Below are 22,005 nucleotides of genomic sequence, written 5' to 3'. Positions count from 1 at the left end.
AGGCAATTTTCTTATTTACTTCTGAGAATCATATATATATATATATAAAAGCCTAAGCGACCATTACAACTGAACAACCGGATGACCGGAGCGACTGATCAACCAGTCACTATGATGTGCACTGACCACCAGGGGGGCAGACGCTCAATGCAGGAGCTGCCCCCTGGTGGTCAGTGTGCTCCCATAGCCAACTTCCTGTGGCCAGCCAGTGGCGTTGGCGGCCAGTGGCCTTTCCTTCCATGCCCAGCCTGGCGACCATCACCTCCTCTCTCAACCCCACTGGGGCCTTCGGCCCTGGGCTGGGACGGGGAGCCAGGGGTGGGTGGCGGCAGACATGGCCCCTTCCCCAGGGGGGCCAAGGGCAGGCTCCCTCCTTGGGGCCAGAAGCCAACCCCCTGCACCCTGTCCCTTCCCAGGGCCAGCAAGCCTCAATGGCCCGGCCCTGATTGGCCCTGATCACCAGCCAGGCCTAGGGACCCTACCTGTGCACGAATTCATGCATCAGGCCTCTAGTCCTAATATATAAAAACCCAGGATCTGTAACTACCGAACGGATGACTGGTCCATCCCCCGACCCTCAGGCTCCATTGATCAGGGGATGGCTAATGGGGAACCGGAGTGAGTGGCACAGGGACTGGCGAGCAGCTGGAAGGCAGGCCTCTTGGTCCCTTCTCTTGGCCCTCAGACTCCAATCAATTGGTGGCGGAGGTGGAGCGGAACTGGGGACTGGCTACTATAGTAGTCCTGTAGATTCAATCTCCAGGCCAGGCACCAACGGACCAGCACTTCTGGCACGATCCCGACAGCGCTGCCAGCCTCCTGGAACTCGGCCTCGGTCACTGCGTCTGCTTCCCCTCCCTAGACACTCCACAAGGAAGAAAGGATACCGCCAGCAGCGCCAGGGGTGACCAGCGGTGACTGACTGCTCTCCCTGTGCTTCCTCCAGGTCACTTGAGCAGTCCCCGCCCGCCCCGCTCCAGATGAAGTGTGCTCACTGCACACGGAAGGAATGTAGTAAAAAAACAAAAACCGATGACCAAGAGAATGCCACAGTCAATGTCCGGAGTCCGGCTCAGGAGAACGGAGAGAAGGGAGCATTCCATAAGCTGGCCAAGATATTTCTGAGTGACTGCCTGGCGTGTGACAGTTGTGTGACCGCAGAGGAAGGAGTCCAAGTTTCTCAACAAAACACCAAGGAGACTTCCTCTGTGTTCTTAACCTTAATAAGAAATGTGATACCTCACAGCACAAGGTGCTGGCAGTGTCCATGTGTCCTTAGTCTCTGCCTTATTTTGCTGCTAAATTCAGCCTCAGTGTCACTGATGCATCCAGAAGGCTCTGCGGCTTTCTCAAAAACCTTGGGGTGCACTGTCTTTGACATGAAGATAGCTGCGGACTTCAGCATCCTGGAGAGTCAGAAGGAATTTGTGAGTCGGTACTGCCAGCACCGTGAGGAAGAGCCCCGGCTACCCATGCTGACCTCCGCCTGTCCCGGCTGGGGCCAATATGCAGAGTGTGTGCTGGGTCACCCCATCACCCCCACCTCTGCATGGCCAAGTTTCCCCAGCAGATCATGGGCTCTCTGGTGAAGGATTACTTCACCAGATGGCAGAGCCTGTCCCCAGACAAGTTTTTCCACGTCATTGTGGCCCCGTGTTATGACAAGAAACTGGAGGCCCTTTGAGAAATTGTTCCCACAGCTTTACATAGTTCCCAGGGTGCTGACTGCATGTTAACCTCAGGTGAAACTGTTCAGATAATGGAGCAAAGTGACCTCGCCTCGAATGATGCCGCCGTGGACACTCTGTTTGGAGACATGAAGGAGAAGGAGGTGAGGCTCCACAAGGGTGCCAGCTCCGACGGGTACCTGGCACACACCTTCAGGCACATGGCAAGGAGCTGTTCAGTGACGACGTGGGGGTGCTCACCTATCGCACCCTGAGGAACAAAGACTTCCAAAGACTTCCGTCACCCTTGAAAGGGACGGAGAGGTTCTGCTACGCTTTGAGGCTGCTTACAGCTTTCGGAACATCCAGAAGTGGTCCTGAAGCTGTAGAGGGGCAAGTTCCCCTGCCACTTCGCGGAGGTCCTGGCCTGCGCCAGGCATGCCTAAGCGGCAGGGGCCAGGCCCAGGTGGATGACGGGTGTTCAGACAGGGCACTGCTGTGGCAGATGGAAGGCCTCTACGCTGCCATCCCGGTGTGGCCCCCGGAGACCAGTGCCCATGTGCAGGAGCTGTACCAGGAGTGGCTGGGGCGGGGGGAGGGGAATGACACCCCCTGGGCCCAGGTGGCCCTGCACACCGCCTAGCAGGGCCCAGGGCAGCCTGCCAGGACATCAAGTGGTAAAGGTCCAGCAGACGCCCGGCATGCAGGCCGCCTGAAGAGGGGTGTCAGACATGTGAAGGAAAGGCTTAGCGTCTCTGTCATCGCTTTGCTTTTCAGAATTCCCTGCTCCCCATCTGTTGGCTCCCTCCCTCTGAGGGGCGCTGTCATCATCACATGGGTGCAACTGGAATATTGTATCTCGAGAGGATTGCCCCGATGTACGTATCCTCTTATCCGATGATGAAAAAATCCCAAAGAACAAGGATGGACACAGACTACTGTCCTTTAGGCTTAAAAAACCCCCAGAAGTGTCCTGTGAAGAGCTGAGACTTGGTTCTGCCCACGTGCCTCAGAGAGATTGGATGAGGAAATGGCCCTGTTTGGCCCTGACTTTACCCACTTATGTTACTCTTGAAGGTGTCTTTCCCACAATGTGAATAAACTGCCACCTTTTGGAATAGGGGCTCATATGAAAGTCTGCATTCCCAACTTTTCTTGAAACAGATCTATGTTCTACAGCTGTGGCCACCATCCTGAGATCAGGTCCTGTCGACCAGGTCCTGTCGCTGGGAATCAGGGGGCACTGGAGTGGAGGCCCACCACTGCCCTCCCCCCCCCCCCCCCCGTGTCCTTTTACCTTCAGGGATTGAGCTGAACTCACTTTGGGGGAGGCCTGGCAAGGGTGAAAGGTGTCACAGATGGAAGGATGGAGAATGGAGAGGCAGACACCCTGCTTGGTCCCTCTCTGGGTGGGGTCAGGCAGATGAAGGCCGGCCAGCCCACCCCACAGTTGGGTGAGATAGCATCCTCTGTGTCCACCTCTCACCCCGTGGGCCCGATCACTCCCTCAGCTCTGCGCAGCCCTCTGCGTTCCACGTCAGTGCACTCTGCCCTCACATGCTGCTTGCGCTAAGTGAGAAGGAAGAGAGCAGTTGGCCCACAGACAACTACACAGAAAGATAGGGCTCACGGCTGGCGAGCGCAGTGGCAGTGGCGGGAGCCTCTCCTGCCTCTGTGGCAGCGCTAAGGAGCAGCAAGCTGAGTGGTAAAGAGCAGTGAGCAGGCAGGTGGTAAGGAGCGAGGGTCCTGGACTGCAAGAGGGATTTCCAACTGTCGGTTTAGGCCCGTTCCTCTAACCTGGCAGGCGGACATCCCCTGAGGGGTCCTGGACTGCGAGAGGGTGCAGGCCGGGCTGAGGGACACCCCCCTCCCCAGCGCACAAATTTTGTGCACCGGGCCTCTAGTATTGATATATTTGATTAAGATGGTAAGCTTTTATAATTGATAAGCTTCCCAAACTTAATTTTTAGGTTAGTTAAATATTAAATCTCTTTGTGGAGCCTACCTTTCTTTCTCGAGGTTTTATTTTAGTTCACACTGTTTCTATCGTCCTTCATATGTCCTGATGGTTCACATCCTGCCATCATCCTAAGCCCATCAAGTCCCACACCCTCAAAAACACGTGCCCAGTTGTTCCCATCCATAAGACCTCTCCCTTTTCCCGGTTCCTGTAGCACATAAAGTGTGAAATTCGTCCCACAGTATTTCACACAGCCCAATGTTGTTTCCTGGCTGTTCCACATATGTAAGGCTTACCCTCCTAAAAAGCAAGGACATCGTTCATGGTCTTCACACACTTAAAACTCTCCCAGGAAGGAAGTCCAAACACAAAAATACTTACTAACCTATGTTCCAAGAATAGAATTCAAGGTGTCTGAATTACAGCTGTAAGGGACGAGGAAGGAGCCCCTCCTAAAGACCTCGGAGGAAGTATGGCCCTTCCCACACCTTAATTTTGGGCTTCTGGCCTCCAGAACTGTGAGGCAATAAATGTCCATTGTTTTAAGCCTCCCAGTTTGTGGTACTTCTGTATGGCAGCCTAGGAAGCTGGTACACAATATCTATAACTTTGTCACCAGTAGAAATCATATTTTCATGCAAGATTATTGTTGCTGCAGATATCTCAAAATATTGTTTAAGTTCATGTCCACTTTGACATTACAATAATAAGACCCAAAGATAAATTTTTATTTAATTAACTAATAAATAACAAATTTATTTTAAACTATTTTGATATGCTCATAAAATGGTTTCCTTTCTTATTTTCTTTATTATATTTTATGCATTTTAAAACATTATTCTGAGGAGTCCCTAGGCTTCAACCAGGATGCCGGGTGACTCCATGGTCCTAGCAAGTTCTGCCTTAGCTGCAGTATTCAAATATATCCAGGAGAGTGCGCTAGAGCACCAATGCAAAACTTTGTATAAATTAATACTGCATATTTTACTGTATTTTCTCCCATTGCAGCAACAGAAATGTCCTTTAAGTTCATATATTATTTTTAGAGTACTAATAATGTAGTCAGTATAATCAGAATATGAAAATATTTGCAGGCCTGCTATCCTATTAATTTGTTAACTCTTAAAATTTCCATACCATTTTTAAAAAATATATCTTTATTGATTTCAGAGAGGAAAAGAGAGGGAAAGAGAGTTAGAAACATCAATGATGAGAGCGAGTCATTGATTGGCTGCCTCCTGCATGTCCCCTACTGGGGATCAAGCCCACAACCCGGGCATGTGCCCTTGACAGGAATCTAACCTGAAAGATGTGGGAAGTGTAGCTAGCGATCGACATTACTTTGAATAAAGCACTTTTGATGTTGCTCTTGAAATGATCGTGTTTTCTTTGATTACAAAATCTGCATTTTTAACCGGTTAATAGTTAATCCACATTATTAACTGGTAAGCATTAGCATTAACCAGTTAATGCAAATTGTTAACCGGTTAATAATGTGGGTTAAGCACTAACCAGTTAATAGTGTGGATTAAGCCCTAACTAGTTAACAATGTGGATTAATTATTAACTAGTTAACAATATGGATTAAGCCCTAACCGATTAATAATTCAGATTAAGTATTAACTGGTTAATAATGTGGATTAAGCATTAATCGGTTAATAATTCGGATTAATTGTTAACCGGTTAATAATGCAGATTTTGTGCATTTGGAATTTTCAAAATAAATCCACTTTTCATCGCCAGTCACAATTCAATGCAAAAAAGACTTTCCTTCGTGCCGTTGAAGCAACATTTTACTGATGACTTTTCAGTTTTCCATTTGTCTTTTGTTCAGTTGATGTGGCACTCATTTTCCTTCCCTTAAAATCTTTCCCATTGCTTGTAAATGATCAGAAATTGTTTGCTGAGCAACATTTAATCTTTCTGCAAGTTGTTTTTGAATTTGACACGCATCTTCATCCAATAATGCTTGTAATTGTTGGTCTTCAAACTTTTTCGGTTGACCCGGACGTTCTTTGTCTTTCACATCAAAATCATCACTTTTAAAGTGTTTAAATCAGCATTCTCAAGGATCTTGAGATGGAGCATGTTCACCATAAGCTTCCCGAAGTATATTATAACTTTCAGCAGCACTTTTCTTCAAAATAAAGTAATTAATTAAAACTTCCCGCAAATGCTCTTTTTTTGGCACGAAATTCGACATTTTTAAGTGTAAAAGTATCTATGACGTTAACACCTTCAGAAAATTTGACATATGAAGTTTTGAAGCTTGTTGTCAATACAACAAAATAGCATATATATCAAACCGCATATAAACATATATGTAACTCCATCTATTTAAAAAAATCCACATTATTAACCGATACACCTAGTACATTAGGCTCAATGCTTATTTAGCACATGGCAGGAGTGCCTGAATTTGAGTTTCCTCAGAATCAGACACTGAGACAAGGATTCCGGTGCAAGTACTTTATTTTGGAGAATATGAAAACACCAGAAAGGAAGTAAAGAAGTGAGACCAGGGCCCTGGCCAGTGTGGCTCAGTTGGTTGGGCATGCACTGAAAGGTTGCTGGTTTGATTCCCAGTCAGGGCACACGCTCAGGTTTCAAGTTTGACCCCCAGTTAGGGGTGTGCAAGAGGCAGCTGATCAATGTTTCTCTCTCTCTCCTTCTCCCTCTCTCTCTAAAAATCAATTTAAAAAAAGAAAAGGAGAAGGAGGATGAGGAGGTGGAGGAGGAGGAGGAGGAGGAGAAGGAGGAGGAGGCAGTCAATGTGTGGTCAGCAGTCAAGCTGTCAAGCTAGGAGGTACTGTGGACATAGAAAGCTTGGTCTTTCTAGGGAAAATGAAAGTGGGCACGGAAGTCTCAGGGAGGTGATGAAGCTGGGGTATTTATACACTAGCTCCCGTCAGCCATTGGTTGAGGCTGCTCCTTGCGGGGGAGGGGGGCATTAATTCCCTGTCCCCAGCATAAAGATAACCACAGAAAGTCCTCCAAAAAGGAGGAAAAACTGGCCATTTTGAGTTATTATGGTGTGCACTGAGGTGGTTTGAACAAGGAGATATAGGCAGGACACTGAGAGAGTGCATACAGGGGGTATGAAATGGTGCCCATCTATTCACAAGGGGCTTAAGTCTCATCAAGGCAAGATGTGAACATGTGGCAGAAATAGAGAGCAATCAACGGGATACACTGACATGACAAAGACGATCTGAACTATGTGCCGTCAGAAAGACAAAATTGGTGACCACAGGTTGTAAGAGTCCATTCATATAAGATGTCCAAAAAGGCAGATCTGTAGACTGCTGGAGTAGGAAACATCCACATGTATCAATACATTGGTTTGTCAATTGTAACAAATACATCACATTCATGCAATATGGTAATTATAGGTGTTGCGGGGGGGGGGGGGGGGGGCGGGGCGGGGGTGTGGTAACTATTTCCTGAACAATTTTTTTGTAACCTAAAACCTCTAAAAAGTAAAGTCTATTCAATTTTTAAAGCTTTTTAAGGATCTGATACCTAGTGATATAAATTAAAGTTGGAGAAATAACTTGAAAAAAAGATCTAAAGCAGGAGAGCATTTTTATGAGTTTATTTGAGCCTAACTGATGACATTCCAAGGAAGCAAGATGTCAAATGCTCCAGAGAATGACAGTTGTGCACCTTCTTTTATGCATTTGGGAGTGAGGACAGAAAGTAAGGGAGATTACATGAATGTGAGACAAACCAAGGCAAGGAAAGCTCTGTGATTGGATTGTATGATAGTTAACAGGATTCTGTGCTCTTTTGAGGATGGTTAAGCTTCTGGGGGATCGAAAAAAGAGGCATTTCACAGGTGTGTTTACCTAGATGCACAAAAACCATGTACAAGGCTTGCTTAAGGCAAAGATGACCTTTTAGCAGTGTGGACGAATGGGGCCACATGCTCACCTGACAGCTCAGGGGAGGGCTGCATGGCAGTTTTGAAAACTCAGAGACCTAAAGTAACCACAAAGGATGGTCTGAAATTAAACTTTAACTAAAAGCAGTTATGGTGGGCAGTTACGTCCTAGGCCCGGGGTCGGCAAACTGTGGCTTGAGAGCCACATGCAGCTCTTGGGCCCCTTGAGTGTGGCTCTTCCACAAAATACCACGGCCTGGGCGAGTCTATTTTGAAGAAGTGGCATTAGAAGAAGTTTAAGTTTAAAAAATTTGGCTCTCAAAAGAAATTTCAGTCGTTGTACTGTTAATATTTGGCTCTGTTGACAAATGAGTTTGCCGACCACTGTCTTAGGCCGATATTTTCACTGACAAGGTCAACCTTTACCTTAACTGAGCCTGTCTTTTTGCATCTGTGATAACATACCCTTTGAAATGTCTGGGTAACTTGTAACTTCCCTTTTTCTGGAGCCCCTGGGGCACAACCAAATGTGGTGGGCGCCAGGAGAGATACCACCAATTCGTTCATTATCATGTTAATTGTCCCTGCACTCACCTAAGTATGTGTCCATCATTTTACTTTTTACCCAATCCCAGGGGTTTTCCCCGGCTTTGCTTTATCCCACCTCCTTAATCTATCACCAATGAATTTCATGTAACCAACCTGTGTCCCTCCTTTGATGGCAATGTATAAATACAAATGTAACCCGCCATTCTCCGGAGCATTATCTCAATTCATTGAGGTTCTGCTTCCCAGCATATGTCGACAGTTTGGCTCAAATAAACTCACAAAAATTCTTTACAGGTTTCAATGTTTTTTTTTTTTACATTAACAGCAGGGAAGTTATAGGAGTGAACACCTACCATGACATGCCCAGTTAGGAATTTGTGATCAGATCACCCTGTCAGCTTACTTTCCGTGAGAGTTATTACAGAGCCCCTATTCTGTCTAAAGACCAACAGGCAGATCCATGGTTGCCTGGAGCTGGGGGTGGGCTGACTGAATAGCCTGGAGGGCTCTTGTGCAGGTGATGAAAATGTTATCAAATTGGGTTGTGGTGATGTCTGCACAACTCTGTAAATGTGGTAAAAAATCATCCAATCCTACACTTAAAATGAGTGAATGTAAGGTATGCGAATTATACCTCAATAAAGCTGTTTTTATTTATTTTTATTTATTTATTTATTTTACTGCTGAGGCTCGGTGGATCTTCTGTGCCTGGATGAGGACACAAAAGGCCCAGCCTGCAAGCAGATGCTTTATTTTATAGTTTGATTAAAACAAGGGTAGATTAACATTCATACAAATGTTCTTGTTTTGGCAACACTGCTGCACCTCCCACAGCCCATTAGCTACTTAGGAAGGAATTAGGGAGGACTACAAGGTCAGGCTTAACTATGCTAGGAGAGCTCTGTCCTCTAGGTCGTGCCTTGTTGGTGGCCCTGCCACAGGTCAGCCCGAGGCTTCATCCTAGACTCATTCCCTACCTCCCCCCTTTTTATTTTTGTTTTTAAGCTACTACAATTAAAATAAGCTTGAACATAACTCTCGCTATTAAAACAATAACAAAACAATGCTAAAGCAACACAGCAATAAAAGAGAAATCAAACTACAGACATGTTAACATTATTAGCTACTAAATGAAAGTTTCTTTGGCTGCTGGCGTATATTTATTCAGAGTCCTCGAACTTGGCTGTGCAAGACTTTGCAGAAGACTGGTAGCTAACCAATGCTAGCATAGCCTGAACCATGGTTGAGGGAGTAGCTTCCACTTCTTCCTTTTCTACCATCTGCTGGGCTTCAGTTGTTATCTTCTTCAGCTGACCCCATGTTGGCACCTAGGCCCCTAGCTTAGCCTTTGTTTTCTTCTTCTTCTGCATTGCTGTCATCAGGGCAACTCTGTCTTTTGAACAAAGGGACACAGAGCTTCTCTGGGTCCATTGTGGTGATGCACAGAATGCTCTGGCACCCAAAATGGCTGCGCTGCTCCTTCTGGAAAGATACTAGCACAACTGCTGCCCTACATCATTATTGGATCTGGCCCAAACCATTGTCCAATTTGTGCATCCTTCCACTGGGCTAGACTGGACAAAACTCATACACCTATGGATGACAACAGTGGCGGCGGGGGCGGGGGGGGGGGGGTAAGGGCATGAGGTGGGGTGGGGTGGGAACTGGGTGGAGGGGAGCTATGGGGAAAAAAAAAGAGGAACAACTGTAATAATCTGAACAATAAAGATTTTTAAAATGTTTAAAAATAATGCTGCTGCCTTGCACAAACCATTCCATATTTCTCAGGGGCAAGCTCGTCAAAATGTTAAGCAGTGCTCTCAGTGTGTAATTCATTGCCCTGTACAATCGTTAGGGGTTAATCCTAGGGGTCTTAAACCTAATCAAATCTGGCAAATGGATGTCACCCACATCCCGGAGTTTGGTAAGCATAGATGGGTACATGTTAATGTAGATACCTGATCCCGCTTTATCTTTGCGACTCCCCCAAAGGGAGAGAGTGCCAAGCACGTAATTAGTCACTGTTTAGCTGCCTTTTCGGTACTACAAACTCCCTTAGGGCTAAAAACAGACAATGGACCCGAATATGCTAGTTCTGCTTTTCAGCACTTTTGTCAGCAATATCAAATTTGTCATAAAACTGGTATCCCTAACAACTCTCAAGGACAAGCTATATAAGAAAGAGCCAATCATACTCTTAACATGCAATTACTAAAACAAAAAAAGGGGGAGATGGATGTTATGTGTCACTTCAAAACAAACTCAGTCATGCTCCTTATACTTTAAATTTTTTGAATTTCGATGCAGAGGGTTGTACAGCAGCCAAAAGGCATCGGGCCTCCTGTACAATAAAGCTGCTTTTAGGAAATGGTGCCTGCAGGCATGGGGATTCAGGGCCAGCCTTGCTCCTCTGTGTACCTGCATACCTGCGCACAACACCGCCCCGACAACTTTGCTGTTGGAAATCCATCAGATAGTGCCTGTAGTGAGCTGGATAGTTACCGATCGCTTTAGGTTTCACTTTCTTCATCTGGACAGCGGACACATTGAGTGTTTTCTGATGATCCCAGGAGAACCTAGAACCTCAGACTCTGATAATACTGTATTGATACAAGGTGCCATTAGAGATGATTTCTTGGCAGGATGAAGCATAAATTCCATAAGGGGGTAGTCAGCCAAACAAAAGTGGATTGGGAAAAGCATCCTAGCCCCAGACACTTTATAAAATGAAGGGACTTTAAAAATAAATAATGTAACGCTGCTAATAAGAGCACAGCATAGGCCATAAGGAAAAGTGCATCAGGGATGACAATGGCAGTGAGGAGCTTTCTAGATGTGAGGCTTTCAATGATTTATATGGTTGGTAGAAAATCTGGCTTCTAACTGAGCTTGTGGAGGAATGAAAGGAATTTCCATTAGTTACTCCAGCTCTTACTCAGTCCTTCTGATAACAAAAGAAAATGGAAACCGCTGAAGCGTGCTTCATTTAACCAAGATTACCGATTTGATTTGAGCAGGTTATAAACTGAGGAGGGAGGGGGGCATGCCTCAGATGATTGGTTGAATTAGACCACACAGTCCTCAGGTTTAGTCAACTCATTTCTAAATTCCAGTCCAGAAATTTCTCTTGCATTAGACACCTCTTAGTAGCTCAGTTTTCTATCCCGATTTTTCCTCAAAGCAAGTGTTTGAGATTGAAGTTTATTAACTGCTAACAAAATCAAGTCAACCGATTAAAGTTATTTGGAGGTGGGTTTCATGAAATATTACCTTATGGGTGTCTAATTTTCAGGATAAAGTTTATCAAAACAAGAGAATCCTGTATCTGACCAATCATTCAAATGATTTTGCTTATAGAAAACTAGAGGCCCAGTGCACGAATTCATGCACAGTGGGGTCCCTCGGCCTGGCCTGCAGGATTGGGCCGAAACCAGTCTCCAACATCCCCCTTGGGGTCCCAGATTGCGAGAGGGTGCGGGTCAGGCTGAGGGAACCCACTGGTGCACGATCGGGACTGGGGAGGGGTGTGAGAGGTTAGCCAGCCAGGAAGGGACCGCGGGAGGGCTCCAGGGCGTGTCCAGCCCATCTCGTTCAGTCCCTATCAGCCAGACCCCAGCAACAAGCTAACCTACCAGTCGGAGCGTCTGCCCCCTGGTAGTCAGTGCACATCATAGCTACTGGTCAACCAGTTAACTGTTTGCCCCCTGGTGGTCAGTGCACATTATAGTGAGCAGTTGAGCGGCCTTAGCATATTATGCTTTGATTGGTTGAAGAGACACTTAGCATATTAGGCTTTTATTATATAGGATAATGATCCTACTGGTGATTTGTATTATCTTCTTTGTTTTTTCTGAATTTTACAAATATTTTAAAACATATTGGTGTTGTTTTACTTTAATTGTAGGCATTTTAATTTATCTAATTATACCAAATAATGCATGAATAGTTTCTACACATAAAAGATTCTACTCATAAAAAGTGAAGTCCAACCCCAACTCTCTTTTTGCTGCAGCTGTAACTACTGTAACAGTTTAATGTGCATCCTAGTCATGCTTTACTATACTCATTTGTAGTTTCCATGGTATTATATGTTTTGATTATATGATATGTCTGGATGATCTTTAAAAATATATGTACATAATATACACTGAGTGGCCAGATTATTATGATCTCTGAATGCATAATAATCTGGCCACTCAGTATATATATATATATATATATATATATATATATATATATATATATATATATTAGAGGCCCAGTGCATGAATTCATGCATAGGTGGGGTCCGACCAGCCTGGCCAGGGGGAGGGGACATGGGCGGTTGGCCAGCCTGCCTGCTGGTTGAGGGGACAATTTGCATATTAGCCTTTTATTATATAGGATATACACTGAGTGGCCAGATTATTATGCGTTCAGAGATCATAATAATCTGGCCACTCAGTGTATATTTATACGTAAAATTACAAATACCATATATAGAATTTATTTGTAATGGCTGCATAGTATCCCAATAATGTAGCTTGTTTTACAATTCCACATTGATGACATTCAATTCACTTGGTTTTCCAGTTCATCAAGCATCCATTATACATACATGTTTGCACATATGAGCAAATATTTTTATAGGAGAGATTCCTAGAAGTGGAATTGGTGGACCAAAGTATCTGCATTTGTAGTTTCAATAGATACTGCCATAGTGCTATTCACACAACCTAAACCACATCCACTCCCACCAGCAGTTAATGAGTGTCTGGTTCTTTTACAAATCCTGATTATCAATTTTTTTAAATTTGCCAATCTAATTGGCAAAATATATTCCGTTTCTTGAGTGTTAATAATGTTGAGGCTAGGCATATTTTCATATATTTATTGATCATAAATGTTTCTCCTTCTGTCTTTTGTCCATTTTACATGTTGCAAATATATTCTTCCAGTCTCTCTCCTAACTTTTATTTCTGGGATATCATTTGTCATACAGAGATTTTTTTATTTTCCAGCTTTCAAATCTGTCAACGTTTTCTTTATGGCCTTTAAGTTTTGATTCATTTAGAAAGGCCTGTTTCATGACAAGATTATAAATTATTCTCTTGCATGTACTTGAAAATCTTTAACACTTTCATAAAATTAAAACTTTATTCTATTTGAGAATTTTTGTTTTATTTTGTTTTTGATATAGTGTGAGGCAAGGAGTTCATTCTTTAACTCTATTTTTTCCAAATAGGTAGTCAACTGCCTCATGGGATAATACATTCTTCCCCCACTGAATTGAAATACCACTTTTTATCAAATTAGCAGCCTTTTTCATTGCATTTTCTATATTCTGATTATTGATATACAGAAAAAATATTTATTTATTTTAATATATTTGAACAAAAAGGTCACTTCATTTTTTTTTTCTGTGTGAAAAAAAGAAAGCTCTCTGCAGTGTGAGGTCTTGGAATGATAGAAATTGTTTTCAGCAAAGTTCACACCATATAAAGGTACCAAGAAAAAGAATGAGTACCAGATGGTTAAGAGGCATTTTTCTTAAAATAAATAAATAAAAATAAATAAATAAATAAATAAATAAATAAATAAATAAATAAATAAAATGATGTTGTGTTTTGCTACTCAGAGTGTGGTCCTCAGACCAGCAACATTGGCATGGTGTGGGAAGTTATTAAGTTGCAATATCTCAGGTCTCACCCCCCAAACCTACTGAATCAGAATCTGCATTTTAAACAAGTTTCTCAGGCCATGTGTGTGCACATTAAAGTCCGAAAGTACTGGTGTACTAAATACCACTGTTGTTGCTTTCCCAGCAATCAATGTACTCCTCCCCCCAACACACACACACACACACACACACACACACACACACACACACACACACACACGGGAAGGATTAGATAGGACTGTCAACTGCAGTGTGTTTCCTACCCTTGCCAAGGGAAGCAAGCATTTGACAGGAGTTCAGCAAATAAAAATCTGTCTCCTTGCCCAGCCAGTGTGGGCTCAGTGGTTTGAACATTGTCCCATGCACTAGGAGGTTGCTGGTTCAATTCCTGTTCAGGGCGGCGGAGAGCTACAGGAGGGGGCAGGGAAACATGCCCAGGTTTCTGGCTTGATCCCCAGTAGGAGTCATGCAAGAGGCAGCCGACTGGTGTTTCTCTCTCATCAATGTTTCTCTCTCTCTCTTTCTTTCTTCCTTCCTTCCTTCCTTCCTTCCTTCCTTCCTTCCTTCCTTCCTTCCTTTCTTTCTTTCTTTCTTTCTTTCTTTCTTTCTTTCTTTCTTTCTTTCTTTCTTTTTATTGATTTCAGAGAGGAAGGGAGAGGAAGAGAGAGATAGAAACATCAATGATGAAAGAGAATCATTGATCGGCTGCCTTCTGCATGCCACCCACTGGGGATGGAGCCTGCAACCTGGGCATATGCCCTTGACTGGAATTGAACCTGGGACCCTTCAGTCTACAGGCCGACGCTTTATCCACTGAGCCAAACCGGCTACAGCTCTCATCAATGTTTCTATCTCTCTTTCCCTCTCCCATCCTCTCTCTCTAAAATCAATAAACATATTTAAAAATCTGTCTCCTTGGAACACTTGACATAAACAACAAAAAAGATTAAATTTGCTTATTCCAAAGATTGTTCAAAAACAAAACAAAAATAAACCCCTACCCATTAGATCTAGCTCTGCAGAGCTGTCTTAGTTTCTTCCCTTCCTGGCATCTGGCTTCTCCTTTGGCTCTGCAAACTACATCATGTACTTGAAATAATTTCATTTTTGCTTTAGTTAACCAGGGTTAGGTACTACAGCTTACACTCAGCAAAACCCAGACAAATTCCTCCCACTAGGTGGTTATAAAGGACAAACTCCACCATGTAGAGTTGGCTAAGGCAAGAGAAGCACCTATCCTTCACTGGGAAGTTAGAGATTCCTACAAAGCAGATAGAAAGCTCTATCCTGTGATGACACCATTGTGTCATGGAATTCTGTCCGTGTGCCTACTGAGACTAGACCTCTAGGGAACCTCAAGGGAGGATGCCGTGTTATGGCCTTTAGTAGAATACTAGAGGCCCGGTGCACAAAATTCATTTCCCTCAGCCAGCCTGCACCCTCTCCAATCTGGAACCCCTCGGGGGATGTCCGAATGCCGGGCGGGATCGGCCCTAAACCGGCAGTTGGATATCCCTCTCGCAATCCAATCCGGGACCGCTGGCTCCTAACCGCTCACCTGTCTGCCTGCCTGATCGCCCCTAACCATTCTGCCTGCCAGCCTGGTCACCCCTAACTGTCCTCCCCTGCCAGCCTGATTGCACCTAACCACCTCTGCCTCAGCCCCTGCCACTGTGGCTTTGTCCAGAAGGACATCTGGATGGATGCCCAGAAGATGTCTGGTCTAATTAGCATATTATCCTTTTATCTTAGTATAGACTACAAAAAAGAAGCAATCTTCGAAGTAAAGGAGAAGCCTAGAAGGCTAGAAAAATGGGGACCTATTGCTCGAAGACTAAATCCATCAGGTCTATGTCAAGATTTCAGGACCAAGACTATGACTGACCACTACAGAATGTTAAGGACTCAAAGATCATTAAAATGCGGGCTCCTCAGGATGGGAACTTTGTCTTTTTCATTGTCGACCGTTATAACAATGGCAGGCATGTGGTAAGTTGAATGAATGACAAAGCATTCATTTCAAGCATTACTAGTCTAAGTATTGGATTAAATGCAAATTGAATGAAAGAATACCTGAGTTTATGGGACTTGTATAGCCAGAGAAACCCAAAGCCTTTCCAAAAATGTATTTTGGGTGGAGTTGACCCCTCATCCTCAACTCCAGGGTTGGGCACAGGACCCAGTTATGGCCAGTTGAAGCTGTCTCCAGGTGCAGTGATTGTAGAAATGGAGACATGACCCACACCAAGTCCATTTCATCTCTGGATCAGCTCTGACTGCTTCCGGATCTTTTCTGATACTTGAGATGATGAATGCCCTTTCTCTGCTTTAGAGGGCGAGACTTGATTTCTGCCAGTCATAACTAAAAGGAAACTGATTCATACACTTAGTCTACAGGTTTATTTATCCAGGAATTCAAAACAGGATGTCAAATCAAGATACAAACTTTTCAAGACTTTCCTCACTGATTTAGTTAATGTGGTGGAAGCTACGAAACTGCAGGCAAGCATTCTCCTTTCTATCTTCAATTCACTTGCATTTTAACCTCTGATGTAGGCTGAGCTGCAGTGTGAATCAGTCACAGTGCCAACAGTACTTGGGAACTTTGTTTGAGAAATGAACTGTCAAGCTGCTCACATGAATAGGGAGCAGAAAGTCTCCATGACCTTGCAGGCTCCTGACCTCTAGTATTAGTCTTTGTCTTTCTTTGGCTAGAGAATTTCCTACGGTCCTGTCCTTGACCTTCAGTTCATTCTTTAAGATCATTCTCTCTCTTTTTTCTCTCTCATCCACTGCCACCTCTCCATCTTTCCCTTCCTTTAGATTACACTCATCTTTCTATAGCCCTAAATTCCCTTTTCTCCAAAGAAAGGTGTATGCAATGGACATGGTCGCTCCCCTGGATGAGAGCATTAACCACTGAGATCAGGGAAGCTTTCACGAAGGAGGTAACTTGGCTTTAAAGATGAGTAGGGATTGTTTTGGCGAACAAGGGGTAGAATGGGGGGCACCATGCCAACACATTCCAGACAGAAGTAATAGCATGTGTGAACGCAGGGAGAAATGGATATATAGAAATATCATTGTAATAGTAGAGTTTACCTCCCCTTTATTAATGTGCAACAAATCAAATAAAAACAAATGACTGAAGCAAAGGATCTAAGCGATTCAGTTAATAAGGTAAATTAATCATTCATATAGGAACTGTATGTCACAAGGAGAAGTTATGTCTTTTTCTTCTCCCAGACTTTTATTTGGAAAATGTTTAAACTTAGAGAAGAGTGAGAGGAGTGGTATTTCTCCACTGGAATGCTCAGTCTGGTGCCAGCAAGGATATAAAATCAGACACAGATGTGGCTGAACACGTGCTGTTTCTTGGATGCCAATTTTCTTTGAGGATTTTTGGGAAAGAAAAACACTATTTTTATAATAGAGCCAACTTCAATGTTCCTGAAGCAAAATTTAAACATCTCGTTATTTCTTTTTTTTTTTAAATAAATCTTTATTGTTCAGATTATTACAGGTGTTCCTCTTTTTTTTTCCCCCATAGCTCCCCTCCACCTGATTCCCCACCCCACCCCATACCCTTACCCCCGCCACTGTCTTCATCCATAGGTGTAAGATTTTTGTCCAATCTGTTCCCGCACCCCTCACACCCCTTTCCCCCTGAGAATTGTCAGTCCACTCACTTTCTATGTCCCTGATTCTATTATATTCACCAGTCCATTCTGTTCTTCAGATTTTTTATTCACTTGATTTTTAGATTCACTTGTTGGTAGGTATGTATTTGATGTCATTTTGTTGTTCATAATTTTTATCTTTACCTTTTTCTTCTTCCTCCTCTTCTTAAAGAATACCCTTCAGCATTTCATGTAATCCGGGTTTGGTAGTGATGAACTCCTTTAGCTTTTTCTTGCCTGTGAAGCTCTTTATCTGACCTTCAATTCTGAATGATAGCTTTGCTGGGTAGAGTAATCTTGGTTGTAGGTTCTTGCTGTTCATCACTTTGAATATTTCTTGCCACTCCCTTCTGGCCTGCATAGTTTCTGCCAAGAAATCAGCTGACAGTCGTATGGGTGCTCCCTTGTAGGTAACTAACCATTTTTCTCTTGCTGCTTTCAAGATTCTCTCTTTGTCTTTTGCCCTTGGCATTTTAATTATGATGTGTCTTGGTGTGGTCCTCTTTGGATTCCTCTTGTACGGGGTTCTGTGTGCTTCCTGAACTTGTAAGTCTATTTCTTTCACCAGGTAGGGAAAGTTTTCTGTCATTATTTCTTCTAATAGGTTTTCAATATTTTGCTCTCTGTCTTCTTCTGGCACCCCAAAAATTCGGATGTTGGTACGCTTAAAGTTGTCCCAGAGGATCCTTACACTATCTTCATATTTTTGGATTCTTTTTTCTTTTTGTTTTTCTGGTTGGGTGTTTTTTGTTTTCTCATATTTCAGATCTTTGGTTTGATTCTTGCGGTACGTTGATCTACAGTTGAGTTTCTGTATATTCTTTATTTCAGACAGTGTATGCTTAATTTCTGACTGGTCCTTTTCCATTTTTTTGGCATTCTCATTAAGGTCCTTGAAGGTCTCACTAAGCTCCTCGGAGGTCTCATCAAGTTTCTCGGCGGTTTTTAGAAGATTCTTGAGTAACCTTATAAATGTGGTTCTGAACTCTATGTCATCCAGTAGTTTGCTTTTCTCCATTTCTTTCATTTGTGACATGTTTCTTTGTCTCCGCATTTTGCTGCTTCCCTGTGTTGATGGAGTGGCTTTGTGTGGTAGGTGACCTATAGGGGCCAGTAGCTCAGCCTCCCCAATCACCTGAGGTGGATGCTCTTGGTACGCCCCTTTGTGGGCTGAGTGCAAAGTCTTGGTGTAGTTAAGCCTTGATTGCTGTTGATACACTGGGAGGAATTGACCTCCAGGCCAATTGGCTGTGAGGACCCGCTGTGTCTATAATGGAAGAACTGCTGTGCTGGAGACACGCTATGGTTCAGGACTTGTTTCAGTGGGGCTTTGGTGCTCACTGAGTCTGCCTCTTGAATGTGTCACTTATGGATGTGAGGAGTTGAAATCTGGTGTCTCACACTGACCACTAGGTACACTAGCTTCTGTATCTCCAATGGGGTGCAGGTCAGCTACTGTCTAAGGCCACCTAGCAGGAGCTACAGCGAGAACTACAGTTTTCTCCCCTTTGCTTGGGGTTTGGAGGTTTTGGAGCTGTCTGACCTGGGCTGCAAGTTTGCTAGGTTAAGCTGCGATAGGGCAGGCCATTCATATGCTAAAGCTGCTGCTTGGAGCTTGGGTGGGTTTGTAGGTTGTGCAGGGCGGGATCTCAGGGCGTCACTAGGCTAGGGCGTGGCAAACAGCAATGGCTGCCGGTAAGCCGGCTCTATGTCTCCGACCGCGTCCCCTCATCCCGCACCCCAGCACAGTAAACAATTATTCCTGCGCATAGCCCTGCAAGCAAGCCTCCCTCACTTTCTGACCCGATGGCAGACAGTCCAGCTTCTCCCCGTAGGAGTTTGGGTCCCCCGCATCTCCCCAGAAACTGGAGTTTGGAGCAATTGGGAGCTTGTCTCCCTTCGGGTTGAAAAAAGCAGCACTTCCTGTCACCTGTCGCCAGCCCTATTCGCATGCCTCCGTACCTCAGCTTTTCAGTGCTTGTGCACCTCTCAATGCTGTTTTCTCTTTCCTTCTAGTTGTAGAACTTCCACTCAGCCAGCTTTCCCGTGGTTCTGGGTGATAGACGTTTTGTCTTTTAGTTGTAGTTTTGAAATTGTTGTGCGAGGCAGCAGTTTAGGTGTTTACCTATGCCGCCATCTTGGATCCTCTCTCGTTATTTCTTAAGATGATGCTCAATTCTTCAAAGATGATTTTCAGAATCTCAGAGAAATACATTAGTTCTCCTCAGCCATTAGGAAGACGTGGGTGGAAATGTTTGAAAAGCACAAAGTCCACAATTTCTAATTTGGCCCCATCACACATCTCCTGCCTCACCATCACCACTTCACTCCACATGACCTGGGATCCAGCCTTTTGGCCTGTCTCATCTTTCCCCCATATCCCTGCCTTAGCATCTGTTTCACCCCTGCCTCGAATCATCCTTGAAAATCCAAGTTAAGTTTTACTTTCTCTTTGAAACTTTCCTAAATAGAATGGAGTGTTAAGAGTATATCTTTGGAGACTCTGATAAGCTGTATGAAGAATATTTTTTCCAGTTTGTCCCTCCCTTTACCAGTAAGAGTCCCTTACCAGCTGTCCTGGGATATGCAGTGACCTCTGGGCATAAACTTTCCCTACCCCGAGGTTCAGAAGTGACAAATACCACAACCAAAGGGAAGTTCTTGGAGACATTGCCAGGCTCCACCACTTCTGTTTTCCTTCAGCCACAACAAAATAGGGGCTGCTCTTTCAGAATGGACCCTAGAATGAAGAACACACACACAGAAACGCTGTCACCAATATGCAGCTTACGTGTAATGGGTCTGAGAAATAAATCTTTGTTGTTGTAAGCTACTGAGATTTGCAGGTATGGAAACAACTTGGAATCCCAGTTTGTTTAAACTGAAGACATTTGAGATTCAACAGATGAAGGGGGGGGGGAGGAGAGTCTTCATAGAGCTTCTCTAAGCTGATTATTTCTTCTTGTGAAGAACTAATAGGATGATCATTGCACATTGGCATTAAGTCACAGTAATGCATCTTTTTCAGAAGATAAATTATACATATTGCAGTGATAAAAGAGGTGGGGATATTTGCTAAATTCCTGTGAGAAACCTCTCTAAAAAGTATGATCCCTTACTGTTGTGATGTTTCCATTACAGAATAAATAAGGAAGTGTCCATTCAATATGTTTGATGTCCTCATTTAGAATTAGGACTGGTTGTCACATGGCCCATGGTTGCCGCCCCAGGAGAGGTCATCAAAGGGAAGTGAGTCCCTCCCCTTCTGGAGGCCAGCACCTTGCCCTCCCTGAGAGTTTGGCTGTGGATCACAAGCTACATGTCTGTATCTGCCACTAAGATCAGGTAATCAGAGTCTCCAAAATGCTCAGATATTTGGAAAATTCATCTAAGAGCAAGGGGCTGTAAAATTTATAGATACTTGTAGATTTTGTTGAGCAAATTGAGATAAAGAATAAAAGACGTGATACCATAGTCACTTAATTGGTTGTTACTTATTATTGTGCAGAAACTTATATCTCATTGAGTGTTAAAAAGAATCACAGTTGAAACAAGAGATACCATGAGTGTGTGACTGCTGTAGCTGGGTTATGGGCACATGAAACTTTCTTCCAATTTACATATAATTTGAATTTTTCCATAATGAAGGGTTCAGAAAAAAAGAGAGATAGTCAAAGTAGGCCTATTCTGGAGAAGAGGGATGTCACCTGACTTTAGTTAGTGTTTAAACAACTGAGGAAATTACTTAACTTTCTGAGCCTCAGTTTTTTCATCTGTGATAAGGAATTAATAATACCTCTCTCAGATAACAGTTTCTTAATAAGGGCTTCAAGGACAATACCCTTTTGTCTGCCAAACAAATACCTGTTTGTAATGAGAACTTTTTTCTCTGGTTATTAGTAAAGGAACCCTCAAAATATTTGAAGTCTCTAGGTAGGAAGTTTTCAGCCTCATTACAATGCATTTGGATTGTGCAGCAATGCTGTTTTAAATATAAATATGCGATGGGCTTTTAGGGAAATGTTTTGAAGGGCTGGGAGGATAATTTTGTCTGGCAGCCCCTAATGGCTTGTCTGTTCTCTGTGGATTTGTGACTCCAGCCTGCTGCCTTGTGGACCACTCCTCAGAAGACTCCAGGCTCCTCAGCTGACCCATAGGAGGGAAGGCCCCAAAGGCCATCTCAGCAGGAAGCAGGACAGCCTGAGACATCTGCATGGCTACACTGAACCTGCTGAAGTTCATGGTTGACTACAATGTTCCTCCACTAACCAGAGGAGGTTCCCTGAGGAAGGAGGTCCCCTAAGGACCCCTCGGTCTCCTCCACCAGCAGCAGGCATGGACACTTGTGCTCCTGATGGTTACAGGTTGTAATCTTTAACTGCCTTCTTTGGCTAGAGATGAATTCTCCCCATTCCTTCCCACTGAGTCTTGGAAGGATAACAGGTAATTTAAAGGGGGAAAGAACCTGCTTCTCTTTCACTTTGAAACTAGACATTTATTCCTTAACTCAGACTAATGCAGATAAACTAGTAAAGAACTTGTCGTTGCTCTCAATCAATATTAGTTTTCTTTCTCCCTGAGTCCCCACAGGTCTGTGTCTAAGCATT

General features: G+C 43.9%; 1 pseudogene across 1 annotated transcript; it reads left to right on the top strand.

Annotated features, from left to right (window-relative positions):
• The first annotated feature begins 980 nt into the window (after nt 1-980).
• On the top strand, nt 981-2,310 carry LOC308244365 (nuclear prelamin A recognition factor-like; annotated as a pseudogene). The gene has a single exon. The product of its transcript is annotated as a nuclear prelamin A recognition factor-like (transcript).
• Nucleotides 2,311-22,005: the final 19,695 nt, after the last annotated feature.

The sequence above is a fragment of the Plecotus auritus genome (genome assembly GCF_963455305.1).
Source record: "Plecotus auritus genome assembly, chromosome: 3".
Classification (NCBI taxonomy): Eukaryota; Metazoa; Chordata; class Mammalia; order Chiroptera; family Vespertilionidae; genus Plecotus; species Plecotus auritus.
The sequence above is the reverse complement of the archived record's forward strand: the minus strand, read 5'-3'. Positions and strand labels throughout refer to the sequence as shown.